Raw genomic sequence first — 22,301 nt, forward strand, 5'->3', positions numbered from 1 at the left:
CCTCCATTCTCAGAAACTACAAGAGCAAGGGCCATTGGGGTGTAGTGTTACATGACTGTCCCAGCTTTGGAAGTCAAAGTTAAAGGTTAGGCAGGAATATCCTGTATCTCCTCAGCTCTGACTGGCTCTGTAGAAGAGTTGTTTTGTGGTAAGGTTTAACACAAGATAATGCCTTAAACCTCGAGGTGCTTCTCCCTAAGACAAGGGGCAGGGAGGGGTGCTGTATGGTTCTGAGGATGTAAGGTGTTCCATTCTACATTCATCCCCTTTCTGGGTTTTTTTCCTATATCTCTCCCTTCAGACTTTCTAGGGTGGACCAAGTCTTAGAAAATGCAGCCGATCCTCAGAGAGACAGAGGATTGTGTATGTCTGTCCTGGCTACAAGAAGACTGGGATCCTCTCTTATCTAAATGTTTTATCTTCTCTAGACACAACTTTAATGAATGTTTTGTTGGGGAATGACACCAGGAGGTGGTTCTGACTTGGCCTTGGTCATACTGTAGTACAGACCGACAATTATCAGGCCCATTTTCAGGGAAGTGGAGCAGAAGGGGGGGCAGTAGGGACAGCAGGCTGGGGAAAGAAAGAGAGGCAGTTAGGGTTTGGGTTAGTGACAAGTAGGAACTGTTACCCATTTTCCCAAAAGATCTCAGGCCTCTTTCTGGTCCTTCCTAACTTCTTCTCCCAAGCACAGCCATTAAATATGTACTCTGGGTTTTCCCATCTCTGGGAATCATTTTGTAGTCAGGCTCCCCAGGCCTCTGCACCAGACCTACTCCTCAATAGGAAGAGTGACTGATCACTTATAAGGAATTGCCTCTTTTTCTGGTTAGCACAGTGACTTTAAAAGAAAGTCATTTCCAGCCTGAAATGTTGGCATTTTTCTTCATGCCCCAATCTCCCAGACAAACAATAACAAAACCAACTCAATGCAAAGAAGTCAGTTGTCCATGGCAGGAGGAGGAAGGACAAAGTATGGGGCAGGTTTTGATTTTCAACAAGGTTTCCAGGCCAAAGAGCCAAACAGGATGTCCAGCCTCCAGTCATCTTCCTGCCCTCAATGCTGGCCCTCCCCATAACCACTCACTCAGCATTTCCAGCTCCCTCCCCACCAACTTTCCTGGATGAGAAGATTATCAATGGGTGGGAAGGTTCCCAGCACGGCTGTAGCAAGGGTGTGGCTGTAAGCAGAGCTAAGGGGGCAGAAGGGTAGTAGCCCCCCAAACAAGAGGCTTTGTGGCATTTGGTCAAGTAGGAGTACACACTGAACCAAAAACCAGGCTTAAGAATCCCAGTGACCACTTCGAGGCCGAATTTTCTGTTTCCCCTCCTCCCCTTCCCTTTCTTTTTCACAGTTGCTCCAGGAAACAGATGCATTTCAGTGCTGTTTGAAATCCTCTGCTTCCCAGCCACTTCTCTGAAAGTTTGTGGGTTTGCCATATTTCAACTTGCCTCTCCTCATCCAACTGGTTAAGTTATAGCTTTCAAAAGAATCTTATATTTATTTTTTTGTTACATTTTGAGTTCCAAATTGTCTCCCTCCCAATCCCTCATTAGAGAAAGCCATCATTTGATAGAGAAATATATTAGAGCCGTACAATACATACTCTCTTGTATCAGTTTTTCCTTTGGAAGAATTAGCATTTTCCTTCCTAGTTGACTTGAATGTTCATATTATTCAAAATATTTAATCATTCACAGTTATGGTTATAAGGCCTTTGTGCAAACCCATCATTTGAGCTCCTCAACATTCAGGCCAAAAGTCATAGCTTACTCTGTAAGTTTTCCCATAAACACAAACAAAAAAACGAAAAAGAAAAACAACTGGGATGGGGGGGGGGGGGAGAAAGCCCAGTCCTTTCTGCACTCCTTTCTCTTGGACTGTACCAATCACAGAGCTATATCACATCAAAACAGCAAACAGAGAAATAACTCTCCTCAAGGGGACTTAGATTTAGATGCCCTCGGTGACAGATCCTCAACAAGTTATGAAGGGAGGTTCACGGTCCCTGACCTGTGAGGAGTGGCAGGGAAACTCGATCCCCGCGGAGATGTGGTCCTGAGAAGTGGCCGCTTCCCTGGGGACTTCACAGAGTCAGAGCTGGAGGGTCCTGGGGCCGTCCCATCCAACTCCCTCATTTCACAGAGAAGGAAACTGGGGCCCAGGAAAGTTGTACACACACACACACACACACACACACGTCCCTGCACACTGGTGTTTTAACAGTGGACACCGGCTGGAGTTTCCTCTCTCCGCAAACAGAATCCCCCACATTTCCAAGGTGGGACGGAGTGCCTCTGGAACATTCTGAGATCCAGACCCATGACAGCTGATCGGGCTCAGCCTCATGACCCTCACCCCCAACACCCTCAAATGGGCCCCTGGCGTTGCTGGTGGAGCGGAGAAGCGCCCGGAGCACCGACCGAGACCCAGGAGCATCCCCTCTCCCGTCTCCCCGTCCCCTCTGACTGCACAGAGCCACCGGCAGCCCGAGGTCAAAAGTGGAAATTCTGCCCCCTCCTCTGTCGGCCGGGGGCCCGGTCCCTATCCCCCTTTCCTGGACGCTCTTTCAGCGCCGGAGTCCCAGATTCCTGTGACCCCCCACCCCCCCATGTTCCCTCATGCCCATCCAGGTGGGGATTCGCCCGAAGGTCAGAGTTTACTCTGTAAGTTTCCCTATTAAAAATAAACAAATAAACTCATGGGGGGGGGGTCCTTTCTGCGCTCCTTTCTCTGGTACGGAGCCCGGGGGGGGGGGGTTGCCTGACGAAGCCCTCCCAAATCTGGAAGAGGGGAGCAGGCGGCTCACTGGCGAGGACCCTGGGCCCACGTGTCAAGCCAATTGCTCGGTCTCAGGCGGGGCTCCGCCGACCATTAGTCTGGGGGGGGGCTTAGTTCTGCCCCCCCCAACTCCCTCCCCAGAGCAAACCGCAGCTTGAAGGTTAAGTCAAGGCAGGAAAGCGCTCAGCGGAGATGAGAGTTTCCGGCTCCGCCCGGGGAGAGGGGCCGGCGGTGTCCTCCGGCCGGCGAGTGCGGAGCGGAGATAAGTGCTACATGCTCCGCATCACGTCCGCCCTTTGTCCCGGCCTTTCCCCTTCGCTCCTTTCCCGAGCCGGGGGGGCTTCTGGGCTCGGGGGAACGTCGTTCCGGAGGGGCGGGCCCTCCCGCGGGCTCGGAGCCCGGGCGGCCGGAGAGGCGGCGGGGAGCCCCTTCCTCGGGCCGGCGTAGTGCGCGGTCTCTCCGCCGCGGGCCGCGTCCAGAAGTCCGGGCGCGGGCCGCGGTTCTGGGCCACGTCCCCACCGCCGCCCCGGCCTGCGCTCTCTGCGCGCTCTCTCGGGGCCGTCCAGCTTCTCTCCCCGAGCAAACTCCCACTCTCGTCCCCCAAGCAAACGGCGGGCGCTCGGCGCACTCGCCGAATGAGCGAACCCGCCCCGCCGGCGGGGAGCGGGCCGGAACGAACCGTTTTAGAGGGGCATTCACGGCCTAGTTCCCCTCCCCCAGATAAGAAAACGGAGGCTCATTGAGCCCCAGACTGTTTGAGGCAGAAAACCCACAGATTACCAGCCGTCTAGAAGAGGGGGGAGGGGGGAAGGGGGGACACAAGGTCTGGCCAGGGTGAATGTCGGAAACGACCCTGGCGTGTATTTTGAAAAACAACAAAAAAAAACTACTTTTAGAAAAAACAAAAACATGACACAGGCGTGGACTTTGTCTTCTTTTCTTACTATCTGCCTGATTTTGGGCAAGCCACTGCTTCTTTGGGCATCAGTTACAGATAACGGGGCTTCTAGTTTTAAATCCAAGGCCTGTGACCCCGGATTCCCAGTCGGAGAAGGTTTCTCATCAATGACGGGACTCAGCTAAGCGCCTAAGGATGAGCAACTGTGCATAAACAAGGAGAAAAAGGCAAATAATTCCCACCCCAAAGTCACTCGCTATGTCCAAGCTCCGGGCAAGGGCGACTCTAGTCTTGCCAAACCCGGGAACCAACGTAACTTCCTTTGTGAAATACACCCTGAGGGAAAGTAACCGGGGGATCTCGGGGTTTAGCGCTGGAAAAATGTAATAAAAACAGTGTTTTTGTAGTTCCTGGGGCTCACAAAGCGCTCCGCGTAGTTTATTTCTCATTAGATCTTTGTAACAACCCAGGGACACAGGTGCTGTTAGAGATAAAGCGGTTTCTAACACGGCTCATGTCTGAAGTGCTGTGTGAACCCAGCTTTTCCAGAATCTAGATCCTGCCCCGTGATGGCAGCAGTGACCATGAGGGGGAGGATGGCCAAAGCCTTCCTAGATTTGCAAAGCTCTTCGTAACACCTCACACCAGAAGTAAGTCCTCTCACTGCACCTAGGACTTTCCCGACATCACGCTGCTGCGTCCTCCTCCGGGCTTCCACAGCCCTTTGTTTGCATCTCTCCCGCGACTTACACTCTGCCCTGTGCTCCCTGCGTCATGACTATCCCTGCCTTTTCTTCTTTTGTTGTTGTTTGGGGTGCTCAGGGAAGGCCAGCGCTCTGTTATGAGGGCTTGCCCAGCCCTTTTCAGGGCTGTCATCCATTTCTGGGGACCAGCTCTCACCCGAGGCTGACACCCACCCAGAAAGGCTAAATTAGCCTAGGAGTATCCACAAGCCTCCAAGCCATAGGCGAGTTAAGGGAATATCTACCCCAAGCACTTGAAGACTTCCCCTGGAGAGTTAAACAGACGGAACACATTGATCCGACTGCCATGAAGCAGGCGCTGTGGGGAGCTTGATCAGACTTCAGACATGCCATCCCACTGCATCCCAGTCCATTGCCCATCATCTTGATTCTTGTCTCACTGTTGAATTCCATGACTCTGGAAGAGTGAGGCTGACAACTTTGTATGATTCTGCCTCGAATTTAATTAGTGAGCAAGTCAAGACACCATCCTGAGATGTCATTGGTCTTCTAAAACAAAGGAAGAGACATCACTCATGTCCAACTCTCCATGATGCCATTGGGGTTTTATTGGCAAAGACCAAGAAGTGATTTTCCATTTCTTTCTCCAGCTCATTTTATAGATGAAGAAACTGAGGCAAACAGATTTAAGAGTTATTCAGCTAGGAAGTGTCTAAAGACAGAATTGAACTCAGAAAGATTACTGATTCCAGGCCCAGAACTCTTTTCTGCCGGGCCACAAATCTTTTGGAGATTCACGGATCACTAGATAGAGAGAAAGCCTCTTCCCAAGTGAAGAGACTATCGTGTCAGACTCTTGGCCAGAAATCCTGAAAGTCTTCTCCCAGAATGATTTTTTAAAATGGGTAAAAGGCCTTTCTTTCTTTGCCTCGTTTCTTACCTATCTCTAATTTCTGAATGAGTGTTGTCTCAGCCTAACTGAGATCTAGGGACAGACTTAATTTAAAAAGGCCAAGGTCTCCCACTAAGTCCAGAGCCATGTCCAGAAATCCTGACCTAATATGAGTTATGGAATATTATTGTTCTGTAAGAAATGACCAGCAGGACGAATACAGAGAGGTTTGGAGAGACTTACATGAACTGATGCTGAGTGAAACTTACATGAACTGATGCTGAGTGAAACTTACATGAACTGATGCTGAGTGAAACTTACATGAACTGATGCTGAGTGAAATGAGCAGAACCAGGAGATCATTATACACTTCAATAACGATACTGTATGGATGTATTCTGATGGAAATGGATATCTTCAACATAGAGAAGATCTAATTCAGCTCCAGTTGATCAAGGATGGACAGAATCAGCTATACCCAGAGAAGGAACACTGGGAAAGGAGTGTAAAATTGTCTTTCTACCCAGGTTACTTATATCTTCAGAATCCAATTCTTACCATGCAACAAGAAATTTGGTTTTACCCACATATATTGTATCTAAGATATACTATAACACATTTACCATGTATGGGATTGCCTGTCATCTAGCGGAGGGAGGAGAAGGAGGGAGGGAAAAATTTGGAAAACTGAATACAAGGGATAATGTTGTAAAAAAATTACCCATGCATGTGTACTGTATAATTATAATTATAAAATTAATAAATTAAAAAAAAAAGAAAAACCCCCCAGAAATCCTGACCTATGTCTTGTCTCTGGACCCATCTGGCTCCAGAGAGTTCTGAGGCTGGTGACTTTGCACAACACTGACTCACTTAAGTCCAACTCACTTGCAAAGCATGCTATTACTTTCAAGAAAACATCATGATCCTTCAAACAATAACAAGGAACCTGAGATCAAACTCTAGGCTTGAAAGCAGTCATAACAAGGATGAGGTAAATGAAGTCCTTTTCTTAGGTGCACAAAGTTGAGGGCACAGAAAAACATACAAAAAAGTATATCTACTATCTCAAGTACCCAATACTCCCAACTGAAATGGGAGAGAAAGGGAGGTTTAATAGTCTTTTTTCTGTCAAAATAATCTAGACATGATGCTGTTCTGAGGTATGGGAAATATCTCAGCTGAGCCCAATTCTTCCTGTTGAGAAACAAAGGAAGGTTTCTAAATAAGGTCTTCATCTCCAAGGAGGCTCCTTCCTGCCAACACTTTAACACAATAAGGTCTGGAGCAGCAGCCCAATGCTTAGAGACTGCTTCTAGGTGGAAGAACTGCATGGCTATAAAGAAAATGCTATGTCTGGACTCAGGAATGCCTGGGTTTGAACTCCTAATTCTTTTCAGGTTTGTGGCTACGTACAAGTTAACTTCCTAAGTCCCTTCACTTGTAAAACAGGAATAATAATACTAGCAATACTTCACAGGGTTGACATGAAGCTCCACTGAGATATCTGTAAAACTTTTGTAAACATTAAAATGCTCTATAAATCTTAGCTGGGGATATTGGGAAGCAGTGTTAAATTGTCTCTCCAGCATTAGAGGGATGGAATAAGAAGGGTCTATACTGAATCCACATTCCTATCTAATATCTAATAATAGTGATAAATATTGTAAGAACAGATGGGCTCATGACTCAAACTGTAGTTGAGGGTTTTAAAATTAAATTAAATTTTATTTATTTATTTTTTTGCTGAGGCAATTGGGGTTAAGTGACTTGCCCAGGGTCACACAGCTAGAAAGTGGTAAGTGTCTGAGACCAGATTTGAACTCAGGTCCTCCTGAATTCAGGGCTGGTGCTCTATTCACTGCACCACCTAGCTGCCCCAATTAAATTTTATTTTCAATGAACAAAGATATATATTTTCTCTCTCACCCCTGCCTCCTTCAACCATTGGGAGGGGAAAAAACAAGCAAGCCCTATGATAAACAGGTCAAATAGTCAAGAAAAACACATTCCTTTATTGGTGATGTTAAAAAATTGTGTCACTGCAAACTGAATCCATCAACTCTGTCAGGTTAAATGTCTCATCATCAGTTCTCTAGAATCCCTATTTATCATTTGTATTATTATGAGCTTTTAAGTCTTTCAAAGTTGTTTTTCTTTACAGTGTGTTGTTATTGTATAAATTATCTTCCTGATTCTATCTACTTCACTCTATATCAGTCCATATGAGTCTTCCCAGGTTTCTCAGAAACCATCTCTCATAATTTCCATAGTGTTCTACTACATTCAACTACCATATATATATATATATATATATATATATATATATATATATATATATATATATATATATATTATACCTTTTCATCATTCATATAATTTTCTAATCACTTAAGTAGGCAGCTATGCTTTGCATAGGGTTTTTCTCCCTTTTCAAGATTTAGAGTTTGAGATAATTAAAGATAAAAGTAAGAGCTTGTGTCTTTTCCACAAAGTGACCAAGCCTTCAACCTCACAGCCAGCCCAAATGGATGCTCCTTGAGGCCCGTGAAGCAAGGGCCCTTTACTGGATTCACTGATGTTTAAGAAAGCCAATTCACATAGGATCAGGGGCTCAAGAGGGTCCTTCAGCTTTCTATAAAGGAAGCAGGACAGAAAACAGTTTTTGGAAGCAGGCATTTTTTGGTGAGCTATCCTAATTAAAGAAACCAATTTTTTTTCTATGAATAAATCACAAGATGCTCCCCTGATGTGCTTCTGTTACTTCTTTATGCAACCTAATTTTTGAAGAGGAAAAACTGTTGTGTGAGAATAAAATGAGTATGTGTGAGCTTTAAGGAAATTAAGTAATTCTCAGAAGTATAAACTCTGGATGAAGAGGCTGAAGGAAATGAAGATGAAAGTAATCAGCACCGTGGAACTCAAGCAAATGCATAAAATTCTCAATCTCATGCTGGGCCCTCCTTAACCTCATGGCTGCACCTCCCTAGTCTTATTTCCCACTATTCCCTTTCACACACCCTACACTCCAACTAAACTGAACTGTCTACCATTGCCAGAACACACACACACTCCTATGCCTCCCCTTTAATTTTTCTATCTCCAATTCTTTGCTCTCAGTGTACCCTCCTGCTGAAATAATTTCCTCATTTCCACCTATCAATTTTCAAACAAGAAATTTGAACATGAAATATGAAATCCTATAATCTTAAAGCTCTTTTCAATTCCATGTTCTAAGGCCCCTTCCAGCTCTAACATTCCATGCTGTAAGGTCCCTTCCAGTTCTGACACTCCATGTTCTAAGGTCCCTCCCAGCTCTAATATTCTATGCTGTAAGGCCCCTTCCAGTTCTGACACTTCATGTTCTAAGGCCCCTTCCAGCTATAATATTCCATGCTGTAAGGTCGCTTCCAGCTCTGACATTCCATGTTCTAAGGCCCCTTCCAGTTCTGACACTCCATGTTCTAAGGTCCCTCCCAGCTCTAATATTCTATGCTGTAAGGCCCCTTCCAGTTCTGACACTTCATGTTCTAAGGCCCCTTCCAGCTATAATATTCCATGCTGTAAGGTCGCTTCCAGCTCTAACATTCCATGTTCTAAGGTCCCTCCCAGCTCTAACATTCCATGCTGTAAGGTTCCTTCCAGCTCTGACATTCCATGCTGTAAGGTCCCTCTCAGCTCTGACATTCCATGTTCTAAGGCCCCTTCCAGTTCTGACACTCCATGTTCTAAGATCCCTCCCAGCTCTAACATTCCATGTTCTAAGGCCCCTTCCAGCTCTGACATTCCATGTTCTAAGGCCCCTTCCAGTTCTGACACTCCATGTTCTAAGGTCCCTTTCAGTTCTGACACTCCATGTTCTAAGGTCCCTCCCAGCTCTAACATTCCATGCTGTAAGGTCCCTTCCAGCTCTGACATTCCATGTTCTAAGTCCCCTTCCAGTTCTGACACTCCATGTTCTAAGGTCCCTCCCAGCTCTAACATTCCAAGTTCTAAGGTCCCTTCCAGCTCTGACATTCCATGCTGTAAGGTCTCTCCCAGCTCTGACATTCCATGTTCTAAGGCCCCTTCCAGTTCTGACACTCCATGTTCTAAGGTCTCCCCCAATTTGATGCTGTAGTTCTGCGAGGTTGCTGAGGTAATCCTTTGGACAAAAGAAGCTGACCCAGAGCTGAGACAGCAGCTCTGGGAAAGGGACTAGCAAAAGCAGGGAGCATGGTAGGGATAGAAGCATTCCCTAGGAACTCTTCTTTGGAGAGATTTTAGGGGTGCAGGGAAGACTTAAAAGCAACTCAACATGGATTTGTAGTCACAAAAGCATAGTAGCATAATCATCTGATCCAACCCTTTCATTTTACAGATAGGAAGTAAAAGAACCAAGATTTAAATTCAGATTCTATGACTCCAATTTCAATATTCCAAGTTCATTTATTTTAAGAAGATTTGAATTTGAATTCCATCTCAGATGCTTACCATCTGGAAAAGTTAACTTCTTATTTTTAAATGGAGAATAATGGCATTTTCCTGAGAAGGTTGTTGTGAGGAACAAGTAAAATTTTTAAAAAGATGAAATGCTTTGATAATCTCAAAGCATAATGTAAATGTCAGCTAGTAGTGCCAGTATTTAGTGTTATTAATATTGTCCCTGTTGTTGTCATGTTATGCTTGGTGTCTCTCCCAAGGGGAAAATTTTTAATGGGATTATTCCCTCTTGAGATAATAATCTTCAAAGACAGATCCTCTCGAGGAAGGCGTATTGGGTAAATGATAGCTAGTGGGAAGAATATTGGAGTCAGAAAGAGTCAACTTCAAACATTACTAACTCTGGGATTCAAGGCAAGTCACTTAAAAAAATTTATAAAGCTTTTAATTTTCAAAACACACTCATAGTTTTCAGTAATCACCTTTGCAAAACCTAGTGTTCCAATTTTTTTTTTCTTCTCTCCCTACTTCCTCCCTGAGATGGCAAGTAATCCGATATATGTTAGATGTACAATTCCTCTATACATATTTCCACAGTTATCATGCTACACAAGAAAAATCAGATCAAAAAGGAAAAAAGGTGAAAGAAAATAAAAAGCAAGCAAACAACAATAAAAAAGGTGAAAATACTATGCTAGGATCCACTCTCAGTCCCCATGGTCCTCTCTCGGGGTGCAGAGGGCTCTCTCCATCACAAGTCTATTGGAAATGGCCTGAATCATCTCCCTGTTAAAGAGAGCCACGTCCATCAGAACTGATCATATAATCTTGCTGTTGCCATGTACAATGATCTCCTGGTTCTGCTCACTTCACTCAGCATGTAAGTCCAGGCCTTTCTGAAATTGTCTCTGGGCAAGTCACTTAATCTGTTTTCTCAACAATAAAATGGGAATAAGAATAGCACCCATCTTCCCTGATTTTTATCAAGATCAAAGGAGAAAATATTTGTCAAGTGCTTAACATGGTGCCTGGGCCACGGTAGGTACTTAATAGATGCTTGTTCCCCACCTCCCACTCCCACCCCCAGCACTTTCCTGAAGAATAAATAGTAGCTGGGTGCTAGGTCCGGCATCTTGAAATAGCTTTGCAGAATGGGATCCTGGAGTGAAGGTGGCTATAAGCTGGGAAGATCAACAATAGCAGGAAAAAGTCTACGAGCTGCTTTGAACTCCCCCCTAAGAATGGACGCTGTCCTTGCCTTCCCTCTCCCATCCCCTGCCCCTCTGCCACCTTCCTCCCACCCCCCCACCCCCTTCCCCGGGCTGGTCCTGATAACAGCTGGAATGCTGCCTCCCTTAACACCTCCAACACAGCTGGCAAAAACAGGATGGAAACTTAAAGCGGGGATTGTCCAGCCTCCCCCTCTCTTGACTGGATAAACACAGGCAGGGGAGGGGGACCGTTGCTGCAGAGGCCCCAGGGGGAGAAAGCTCACAGATGTTTGCGTCCAGATAACCTGTGGCTACATTTTCAGCTGTTTGTCTAAGCATGGAGTAGCAGGAGAATAAAAGGGGAAAGGGAGGGGCATCTGAGGTATTTCTCTGAAAGTTCCTCTTCATCTAAGAGACAAAACCTCAAAGAGTTGACTAGCATAAGACTTCCTTCTTGCCACAAAGTTTCTCTAAAATGTGGTCTTAATAATTATATTGTTTATGTAATTCTTTTCCAACCATTAACTGAGATCAATATTTTTTATAATAGCCAGAACAGAAAACTCCATCTTATGCAAAGAACGCATTACAAAGTTGCATCATTTTGTTAAATAACTTATTTATTCCTGTGTTAAAGCTGAAGAAGGCTAGTGGTCCTGATTTATTGGGTAATTGCTTAATAAATTGATATGATCAGAAATTTGAACCTTTGTTTCCTGAGTCATTTTTCAACTGCCACATTTACCCATAGTCAAAATGTGAGCTTTGTTTGTTAATTGGCATGTCTAACTTAATAAATTGATATGCTCAGGTTCAAAAACTTGTTTCATCTACACAAATCTATTAACTGTTCTTATTCATATAGAATAATGCCAATTGTTTCCTATTTACTCATGGTCAATAAATTCCTTAGAAGTTTATATTTAGAAATACACAAGTCTTTAAAATAAAATGAGAATATCTACAAAAAAAAAAAAAAAACCCAAACAAATCAAATGATTAATAAGCAGGTTTTTTACTTTCTTCTATTTCATTTAAAAGGCAGATATTTTTGTAATTCTGGATCAGAGTATAAAATTGAGGACCTTGCACTGATTTATATAGAAGACTTGGTTTTTTTCAAATCCAGCAAATACACGAATTGCAGGAGAAATTTTTTGGCATAAAATGCATTTGATTTATCTTTATTTTATTTATTATGTCTTAAAATTAGAGATTTTGTTTTTAATTCAAATACCATTGGAAATATTTTGGCACAAAAAGAGTGTATTTCACAATCTTATAAAAGTGTTCTATGTTTTCCCCCAATTCCTACAAAATTTACGAAGTCTGCCTTTTAATAGATTTGGATAAAGCTGATAACTTTTGAAACAACTTGAAAAACTATGTAACTTCTCACTTGTGTTTCTGGATTTAATGATTTTCAGTGAAGCGTGTGCTTTATTATGTTGCACGAAAGGCCATATTTTAAACAACTTTTAGTAGGTCTTCCTTTGTCCTAACTTCAACTGAATCCTATCAGTACAAAGTCCAGTACAGTTCTCCAGAGTAAAAAACAAATGATAATTGTTTTCATATTTTGAAATTTTACCAATTATATTCTTTCAAACAATATGCATTTTTGTATTTTAATTTGTCCATTTTAATTTAAATTTTTTAACATTCAATTTTACAAAATTTTGAGTTTTAAATTTTTCTCCTTCTTTCCCCTTCCCTTTTCCTAAAGTGGTAAAATGATTATATATGTGCAATCATGTAAAACATATTTCCATTTCACAATTTGTGAAAGAAGAAATAGACCAAAAGAAAAAAAATAAGTGAAAATAGTATGCTTCCAGCTACATTGAAAGTTCATCAGTTCTTTATCTGGATGTGGACAATTATATATTTAAAAATTCTCTTGGTGTAGGATTGCCATTAACAAGTTTGCAAAATAATAGATATTCACAATGGCTACTACAATGAAATATCAAATATATATTATGAAATGAGCATCTTTAACTGGATCTGTTTTTTAAATTTATTTGTGATACACCTTTAGCAAAGTTGCAGGATACAAAATAAACCCATTCAAGTCATCAACATTCTTATATATCACTAACAAAATCCAACAGTTAGAGTTACAAAGAGAAATTACATTTAAAGTAACTACCAATAGTATAAAATATTTGGGAATCTATCTGCCAAGGGAAAATCAGGAATTATATGAGCTAAACTACAAAACACTTTCCACACAAATAAAGTCAGATCTAACCAATTGGAAAAATATTAAATGCTCTTGGATAGGGTGAGCAAATATAATAAAGATGACAATACTACCTAATCTATTTATTTAGTGTTCTACCAATCAGACTCAAAAAAAAACCCTATTTTAATGACTTAGAAAAAATAACAACAAAGTTCATATGGAAAAACAAAAGTTCAAGAATTTCAAGAAAACTAATGAAAAAAAAATCAAATGAAGGTGGCCTAGCTGGCCTAGCTGTACCAGATCTAAAATTATATTATAAAGCAGCAGTCACCAAAACCATTTGGTATGGGCTAAGAAATAGATTAGTTGATCAGTGGAATAGGTTAGGATCAAAGGACAAAATAGTAAATAACTTTAATAATCTAGTGTGTGACAAACCCAAAGACCTCAGCTTTTGGGATAAGAATTCACTGTTTGACAAAAATTGCTGGGAAAATTGGAAATTAATATGGCAGAAATTAGGCATTGACCCACACTTAACACCAGACAGCAAGATAAGGTCAAAACAGGTTCATGACCTAGACATAAAGAATGAGATTATTAATAAATTAGAAGAACACAGGAATTTATGACCAAAGAAGAATTAGAGATCATTATTGATCACAAAATAGAAAATTTTGATTACATCAAATTGAAAAGTTTTTGTACAAACAAAACTAATGCAGACAAGATTAGTAGGGAAGTAATAAACTGGGAAAATATTTTTACAGTCAAAGGTTCTGATAAAGGCCTCATTTCCAAAATATATAGAGAATTGACTCTAATTTATAAGAAATCAAGCCATTCTCCAATTGACAAATGGCCAAAGAATATGAACAGACAATTTTCAGATGAAGAAATTGAAACTATTTCTAGCCATATAAAAATATGCTCCAAATCATTATTAATCATAGAAATGCAAATTTAAAACATCTCTGAGGTACCATTGCACACCTGTCAGATTGGTTGGAATTGAAGAGAAAGATAATGCGGAATGTTGGAGGGGATGTGGGAAAACTGGGACAGCGATACATTATTGGTGGAATTGTGAACACATCCAGCCATTCTGAAGAGGGATTTGTAACTATGCTCAAAAAGTAATCAAACTGTGCATACCCTTTGATTCAGCAATATTACTACTGGGCTTATATCCCAAAGAGATATAAGGGAATCTTAAAGAAGGGAAAGGGACCTGTATGTGCAAAAATGTTTGTGGCAGTTCTTTATGTACTGGCTAAAAACTGGAAATTGAATGGATGCCCATCAATTGGAGAGTAGCTGAATAAATTATGGCATATGAATGTTATGGAATATTACTGTTCTGTAAGAAATGACCATCAGGATGATTTCAGAAAGGCCTGGAGAGACTTACATGAACTGATGCTGAGTGAAATGATCAGGACCAGGAGATCGTTGTATACTTCAACAACAATACAATATGATGATCAATTCTGATGGACGTGGCCCTCTTCAGCAATGAGGTGAACCAAATCAGTTCCAATAGAGCAGCAATGAATTGAACCAGCTATGCCCCCCCCCCCACACACACACAGAGCGAAAGAACTTTGGGAAATGAGTGTGAACCACTACATAGAATTCCCAATCCCCCTATTTTTTTCTGCCTGCATTTTTTATTTCCTTCACAGGTTAATTGTACACTATTTCAAAGTCCAATTCTTCTTGTGCAGCACAATAACTGTTTGGACATGTATACATATATTGTATTTAACTTATACTTTAATATATTTAACATGTATTGGTCTACCTGCCATCTGGGGGAGGGGTGGAGGGGTGGAAGGAGGGGAAAAATTGAAACAAAGTTTTGCAACTGTTAATGCTGAAAAATTACCCATGCATATATCTGGTAAATAAAAAGCTATAATAAAAAATTTATTTGTGGTAACAAATTTTTAAAAAATCTAGCTTTTTAATGCACTAACTACAAAGGCCTTGAAACATATAGAGAGAATTATCATCTCTGCTCTATTATTTGCAAGTAGACTATTCAAAGCAGTTTTGTGTATAATTTGAGAAACATTGCTTTGATCATATCAGCAGCTGCAAGTAGCAGTTTCTCTTTTTGAATGAAGTTTTCTGCAAGTAGCCTTATATGACGCTAGTATTTCTCACATGTCACTGATGTGGTTTTTGAGAAAGTAGATTTTTGCTAATTAAAAGCATCTTTTGACTCACATGTGCAAAAATGTTTGTGGCAGCCTTTTTTTATAGTGGCAAGGAACTGAAAATTGAATGGATGCCAATCTTTTGGGGAATGACTGAATAAATTATGGTTTATGAATGTAATAGAATATTATTGGTCTATAAGAATTGATGAACAGAAAAGCCTGCAAATACTTTTATGAACTGATGCTAAGTGAAGTGAGAAGAGCCAAGAGAACATTGTATACAAAACAAGATTATGTGATGACCAACTGTAATAGACTTGGCTCTTTTCAACAATGAGATGATTCAAGGCAATTCCAATAGATTTGTGATAGAAAGAGCCATCCACATCCAGAGAGAGAACTATGGAGACTGAATGTGGATCACAGTATTTTTACCTTGTTGTTGTTGCTGTTGTTGTTATTTTTATTTATTTGCTTGGTTTTTTTCTTTCTAGTGTTTATTTTGTCCCCTTTTATCTTATTTTTCTTGCACAGCAGGATGAATATGGAAATATATTTAGAAATATTGCATATGTTTAACTTACTGTCTTGAGAAGGGGGAAGGGAAAAAAAGGAGGGAGAAAAATTTGTAACCTTTTGCAAAGGTGAATGATGAAAACTATCTTTGCATATATCTGGAAAAATAAAAAAAACTACTTTTAAAAAACAACTAGTTTTTCTGGACAAATTTACTTATCTTGCCGCCTGTATTCTGCACATAAGTTATCAAAATGTTATTTTAATTTAATAAGCTTTATGCTAGCTGCAGCTAAAGCATTTATGCAAAGAAAATAGTTTTTCCTTTTCATAAATAAAATCTATGAAATCCTATGAAAAATCAAGTCAATTGTGTTTTCTGGATTATGACTTTTCACCCTGTACTTTTTTTTAATAGTTCTACTACTTCATTTCTTTGGGGTTTAAAAAAAAATATTGTTTTTACAACTTCAACAATTCTAATGGATTTTCTCTAAAAATCAGTTATTTATGTAAATATATTGCAATTATGTTATTTGCCTTTTTAAAAATCAGAGATAATAAAAATTTGCATTTAAACTTGAATATATTTTTTTAAAATAGCAAATAATCTATCATTGCTCTGGAATTCCAGGGATTTTTAAAAATCCAGGGTTGTTTGGTTTTTGATGGAAACAACTAATTATACAACAAATGAAAGTGAATAACACTGAGAAACAGAATAGCTGGTACTATACTTCCATATAGATTGTTTACTTTTATATACTTCATATTTAAGCACTGTATTGCCACAATATTTCTGTAAACATGAGTCTCTGCCAAATGATGTCAAATTTTTCCTGAATTGAGATCCAGCACTCACCAAGTCAGATCATCAAACTTTTTATGAGTCCTATATTCAATAATTACTCTACTGCATTCACTGTCAGCTATGTGCTTTGGACACCATAAAGCCCCTCAATTTGGCTACTTCCTGGCTCTTTAACACAGCTCTGACCTCTGGTCCAAAAGCCTGGAGCAGGTCCTGCTTGAGTCCCATTAGCTTGAGGGAAGTTTGAGCTTTCCCTCTGCACTGACCAGATGCTGCTGGGGATGGGAATGGCTCTTGGGCAAATTGTGCTTTCCCCCTCAGGGGTTGCAGGATGTTGGAGCTTCTCTACCCAACTGGCACGTAAGGGGGCAGAGACTATGTCATTGCTCTGTGATCACTAAGATTGGCCATGGAGAGCCTCATTACTGCTCCCCATTATAGGGCACTCTCCTCTTTTCTTCCCACCTTCCTCCAAAGGGACGTGATTTGCTTTATGAACTGATTGTATGATTTGGGAAAAAATGGTGTTAATAAAAACCATCTTGGACCCTTCTCTCCCTCTCTCCCTCTCCCCCTTCCCTCCTTTCCTTCTCTCTCTCTCTCTTTCTCTCTCTCTCTCTCTCTCTCTCTCTCTCTCTTTCTCTCTCTCTCTCTTTCTCTCTCTCTCTCTCTCTCTCTCTCTCTCTCTCTCTCTCTCTCTCTCTCTCTCACACACACACACACACACACACACACAGCCTCTTGCTTCACTGTGTTTGGAAAACTCTGTTTTAGAGTATAGACTTGGGAAGGTGAGGCAGTGTGGGGAAAAGGAGAAGGGATTTACATTTTATATTTGTTCTTGAGAACAAAAAGAGCAGAATTAATAAATATTCTGAAGATGTACTGGCCCAAGTGCAATTAAGGATAGCCCAGGGTCCAATAAGAGAACATCAGGAAAGAAAAAATTCAACTTTTGTGAGGCTAGTTCTAGAAGAGCCTACAAATGGGTGAAAACCCTGCTGCAGAGGCCTTCCTCAGTTCTCCCAAACTAACAAAGGCAGGCCCTTTCTTAACAGAACTGTTTTATCCCAATGGTAAATCTTGCATTGGATTAATCATCATTCCTGATCCATATGCAAAGATTTCCAAAGGTCCTTTCTATCCAGATGCTCCTTTTATCCTCCCACCATTTTTGGTAGGACCAATGATAATATTGTTCGTCTACCATATCACAAATGAAGAAACTGAGACTTAAAATTTTAAGCGACTTGTTTAAGTCATGTAAACCACTAACTAACATTAATCTCCAACTATGTGTCAGGCACTGGAGATATAAAGAAAATCAAAAGAGATTCCATACCGGAAGTATACACTATGGAAACAATTGTGTACAGACAAGATATGTAGGCAGCCTAAATTAGGTTAAATCATCACTGCAAGTCAGTGATCAGCTAGGTGGAGCAATGGATAGAGCACCAGCTTTGAATTCTGGAAGATGGGAGTTCAAATCTGGTCTCAGACACTTAACACTTCCTAGCTGTGTGACCCTAGGCAAGTCACTTAACCCCAGCCTTCAGGAAAAAAAAATGCTATCCACATCCAAACCAGATCAGTAAGTGGTGGATTAGAGGACGTGAAAGATTGCACAGACAGAATGGATAGACTTGGTTCTTTAAGGGGTACTAAGTAGTTAGAAAGAGAGAGGAGTTATCGCATCTGGCTCAGGAACTTCCTTTTCAACATTCTTTCTTTCTAGTGAAAGTGATTCTTATGTGTGCCTTATTTTTGCTGTTGTTTTTTACTCTCTCTTTTGTTCCATCATATCCTACCTTGTGTTACACATATATGTGTGTTTATTATGTAGCCTTTAGATAAGATGATAAATGCCTTGAGTCAGTCAGTTAACATTTGTTAAGCTTCTTTATGTGCCAAATATAAAAAGCAAAACATAGCTCCGGCTCTTCAAGGAGTCCAATGGGTGGTGGTGCAGTGGAGAGAGCATTGTCTGGAGTCAAGAAAGCTCATCTTTCTAAGTTCAAATCTGGCTTCAGATACTTAGTAACTGTGTGACCCTAGACAAGACTCTTAACTCTATTTGCCTCAGTTTTCTCATCTGTAAAATGAGCTGGAGAAAGAAATGGCAAACAACTGCCATATCTTTGCCAAGAAAATTCCAAATGGAATTAATGGGGAAAAAAATCAAATGAAGGTGGCCTAGCTGTACCAGATCTAAAATTATATTATAAAGCAGCAGTCACCAAAACCATTTGGTATTGGCTAAGGAATAGACTAGTTGATCAGTGAAATAGGTTAGGTGCAAAGGACAAAATAATCAATAACTCTAATAATCTAGTGTTTGACAAACCCAAAGATCCCAGCTTTTGGGATAAGAACTCAATGTTTGACAAAAATTGCAGGGAAAATTGGAAATTAATATGGCAGAAACTAGGCATGGACCCACACTTAGCACCGTACACCAAGGTCAGGTCAAAATGGGTTCATGACCTAGGAATAAAGAATGAGATTTAAATAAATTAGAGGAACATAGGATAGTTTACCTCTCAGACGTGTGAAAGAGGAATTAATTTATGTCCAAAGAAGAACTAGAGAGCATTATTGATCATAAAATAGAAAACTTTGATTATATCAAATTGAAAAGATTTTGTACAAACAAAACTAATGCAGATAAGATTAGAAAGGAAACAATAAACTGGGAAAACATTTTTACAGTCAAAGGTTCCAACAAAGGCCTCATTTCCAAAATATACAGAGAATTGACTCTAATTTATAAGAAATCAAGCCATTCTCCAATTGATAAATGGTCAAAGGATATGAACTGACAATTCTCAGATGAAGAAATTGAAATACTTCGAGGCATATGAAAAGATGCTCCAAGTCATTATTAATCAGAGAAATGCAAATTAAAACAACTCTGAGATACCACTACTCACCTGTCAGATTGGCTAGAATGACAGGGAAAGGTAATGCAGAATGTTGGAGGGGATGTGGGAAAACAAGGACACTGATACATTGTTGGTGGAATTGTGAATACATCCAGCTATTCTAGAGAGCAATTTGGAACTATGCTCAAAAAGTAATCAAACTGTGCATACCCTTTGATCCAGCAGTGTTACTACTGGGCTTATATCCCAAAGAGATCTTAAAGAAGGGAAAGGGACCTGTATGTGCAAGAATGTTTGTGGCAGCCCTCTTTGTGGTGGCCAGAAACTGGAAACTACATGGATGCCCATCAATTGGAGAATGGCTGAATAAATTGTGGTATATGAATATTATGGAATATTATTGGGTTCTGTAAGAAATGACCAGCAGGAGATTTCAGAAAGGCCTGGAGAGAATTACATGAACTGATGCTGAGTGAAATGAGCAGAACCTGGAGATCATTATATACTTCAACAACAATACAATGTTGATCAATACAATATGATAATATGATTCTGATGGGTGTGGCCCTCTTCAGCAATGAGATGAAACAAATCATTTCTAAAAGAGCAGTAATGAATTGAACCAGCTACACCCAGCGAAAGAACTCTGGGAAATGAGTGTGAACCACTACACAGAATTCCCAATCCCTCTGTTTTTGTCCACTTGCATTTTTGATTTCCTTCACAGGCTAATTGTACACTATTTCAAAGTCCGATTCTTTTTGTACAGCAAAACAACTGTTTGGTCATGTATACATATATTGTATTTAATTTATACTTTAACATATTTAACATGTATTGGTTAACCTGCCATCTGGGTGGGGAAAAGAGGGGAAAAATTAGAACAAAAGGTTTGGTAATTGTCAATGTTGTGAAATTACCCATGCATATATCTGGTAAATAAAAACTATTAATAAAAAAAGATTATACTATTATATGAAAATGCTTGTTTTATTCTACAAATTAAAAGTAAAATAAAGTAAAAAAAAAAAAAAAAAGAAAACCCCAAATGGGGTGGTGAAGAGTCAGACATGACCGAACAACAACAAAATGTACAAAAAAGATTTGGATAGAATAAATTAGGGATGTCCCCAGAAGAAAGGCATTAAGATTAAAAAAAAATGGAAAAGATTTCTTAAAGAACATGGTACATTTCTGAGGGCACAGATTGTGACAGTTTTCTCTTTCTTTCTTTTCTTTTCTTTCTTCTTTCCTTTCTTTCTTTTCTTTCTTTCTTTCTTTCTTTTTTTCTTTTCTTTTCTTTCTTTCTTTCCTTTTCTTTCTTTCTTTTCTTTTCTTTCTTTCCTTTCTTTCTTTTTTCTTTTCTTTTCTTTTCTTTTCTTTCTTTCTTTCTTTCTTTCTTTCTTTCTTTCTTTCTTTCTTTCTTTCTTTCTTTCTTTCTTTCTTTCTTTCTTTCTTTCTTTCTTTCTTTCTTTCTTTCCTTCTTTCCCTTTCTTTCTTTCCTTCTTTCTTTCTTTCTTTCTTTCTTTCTTTCTTTCTTTCTTTCTTTCTTTCTTTCTTTCTTTCTTTCTTTCTTTCTTTCTTTCTTTCTTTCTTTCCCTTTCTTTCTTTCCTTCCTTCTTTCTTTCCTTCCTTCCTTCTTTCTTTCTTTCTTTCTTTCTTTCTTTCTTTCTTTCTTTCTTTCTTTCTTTCTTTCTTTCTTTCTTTCTTTCTTTCTTTCTTTCTTTCTTTCTTTCTTTCTTTCTTTCTTTCTTTCTTTCTTTCTTTCTTTCTTTCTGTTTCTTTCTTTCAAGAAAGTGCTTTGTAAGTGATTATTGACTTGAATCAGATAATTGGAGATAAGAGGTGTTATGGAGATAGAAAAAGCAAGGTTTGGCAGCTGATTGCATAGTCAAGGTCAGAAAGTATAATATTATAAACCTGGAAGATTAGGTGAATGGTGATGCCTTTGACAGAAACATAAGGGTTGAAAAGGATGGTCCTATCTCTGGGCTTAGCTTTCCCCATCTGCAAGATGTTTTAGCTCTCAAAGCTCCCTTTCAACTCTAGCACTGTATTTCCCTTTGCTTTTTCTATCTTCCTTTCTTTTTCCTCTCTTCCCCTTATTTTCTGTCTTAACCTTCTCCTTAATTCTCTCTCCATATTCTGTCCCAACTCTTGTAACCTCAGCAAAGCTACTGACTCTATCCTAGGACCCAGCTGTCTCCCTTGAGACAGGGCTCTGGTCAGAGAGAGCACATCCAAAGGGTCACGTTCCTGAGAAAGACTTGGCAGGGGAAAAGTACACACTTCATTTAAAAATAACAATCACAATTAAAATTAAATCTGTCCTCTGGACTTCTTATCTGAGTGAGCCAAAATAGGGCAGAGATAAACTTGGGGCTCCCAAGGGTTGATAAGGGAAAAATGGGATACATATTTCAACTCAGGCTATGAGTTAAGAAACTAGCCCTTTTAGATAGAATTAGATAAAATATAGCTTAACACTTACTGGTCCTCAATTGCCCTATCTGCAAAATGGGGAGCCTCTGCACTGACCATAAAAAATGTCAGAGCTGGAGCCAGGCATAGTAGGCAGCTTTGCTGGATGAAGAAATCAACCTAAATAGCATTAAGATCTGAATGGATAGAGTTCCATGAATTATCCTTCTTAGCAGAACTTTGGGAAGGAAGTGATCCATTTGTTACAACAGGAGGAAGGCAAGAGCAGAGATCACAGGATCCCAGAACCTTCTGTCCCAAAATGTTATCAACAAAAGACATGGCCTTCCCTATTTCTGTTGAGGACACCACTATTCTTATAGTCATCCAGATTTATTATTTC

The sequence above is a fragment of the Sminthopsis crassicaudata genome, chromosome 2 (assembly GCF_048593235.1).
Source record: "Sminthopsis crassicaudata isolate SCR6 chromosome 2, ASM4859323v1, whole genome shotgun sequence".
Classification (NCBI taxonomy): Eukaryota; Metazoa; Chordata; class Mammalia; order Dasyuromorphia; family Dasyuridae; genus Sminthopsis; species Sminthopsis crassicaudata.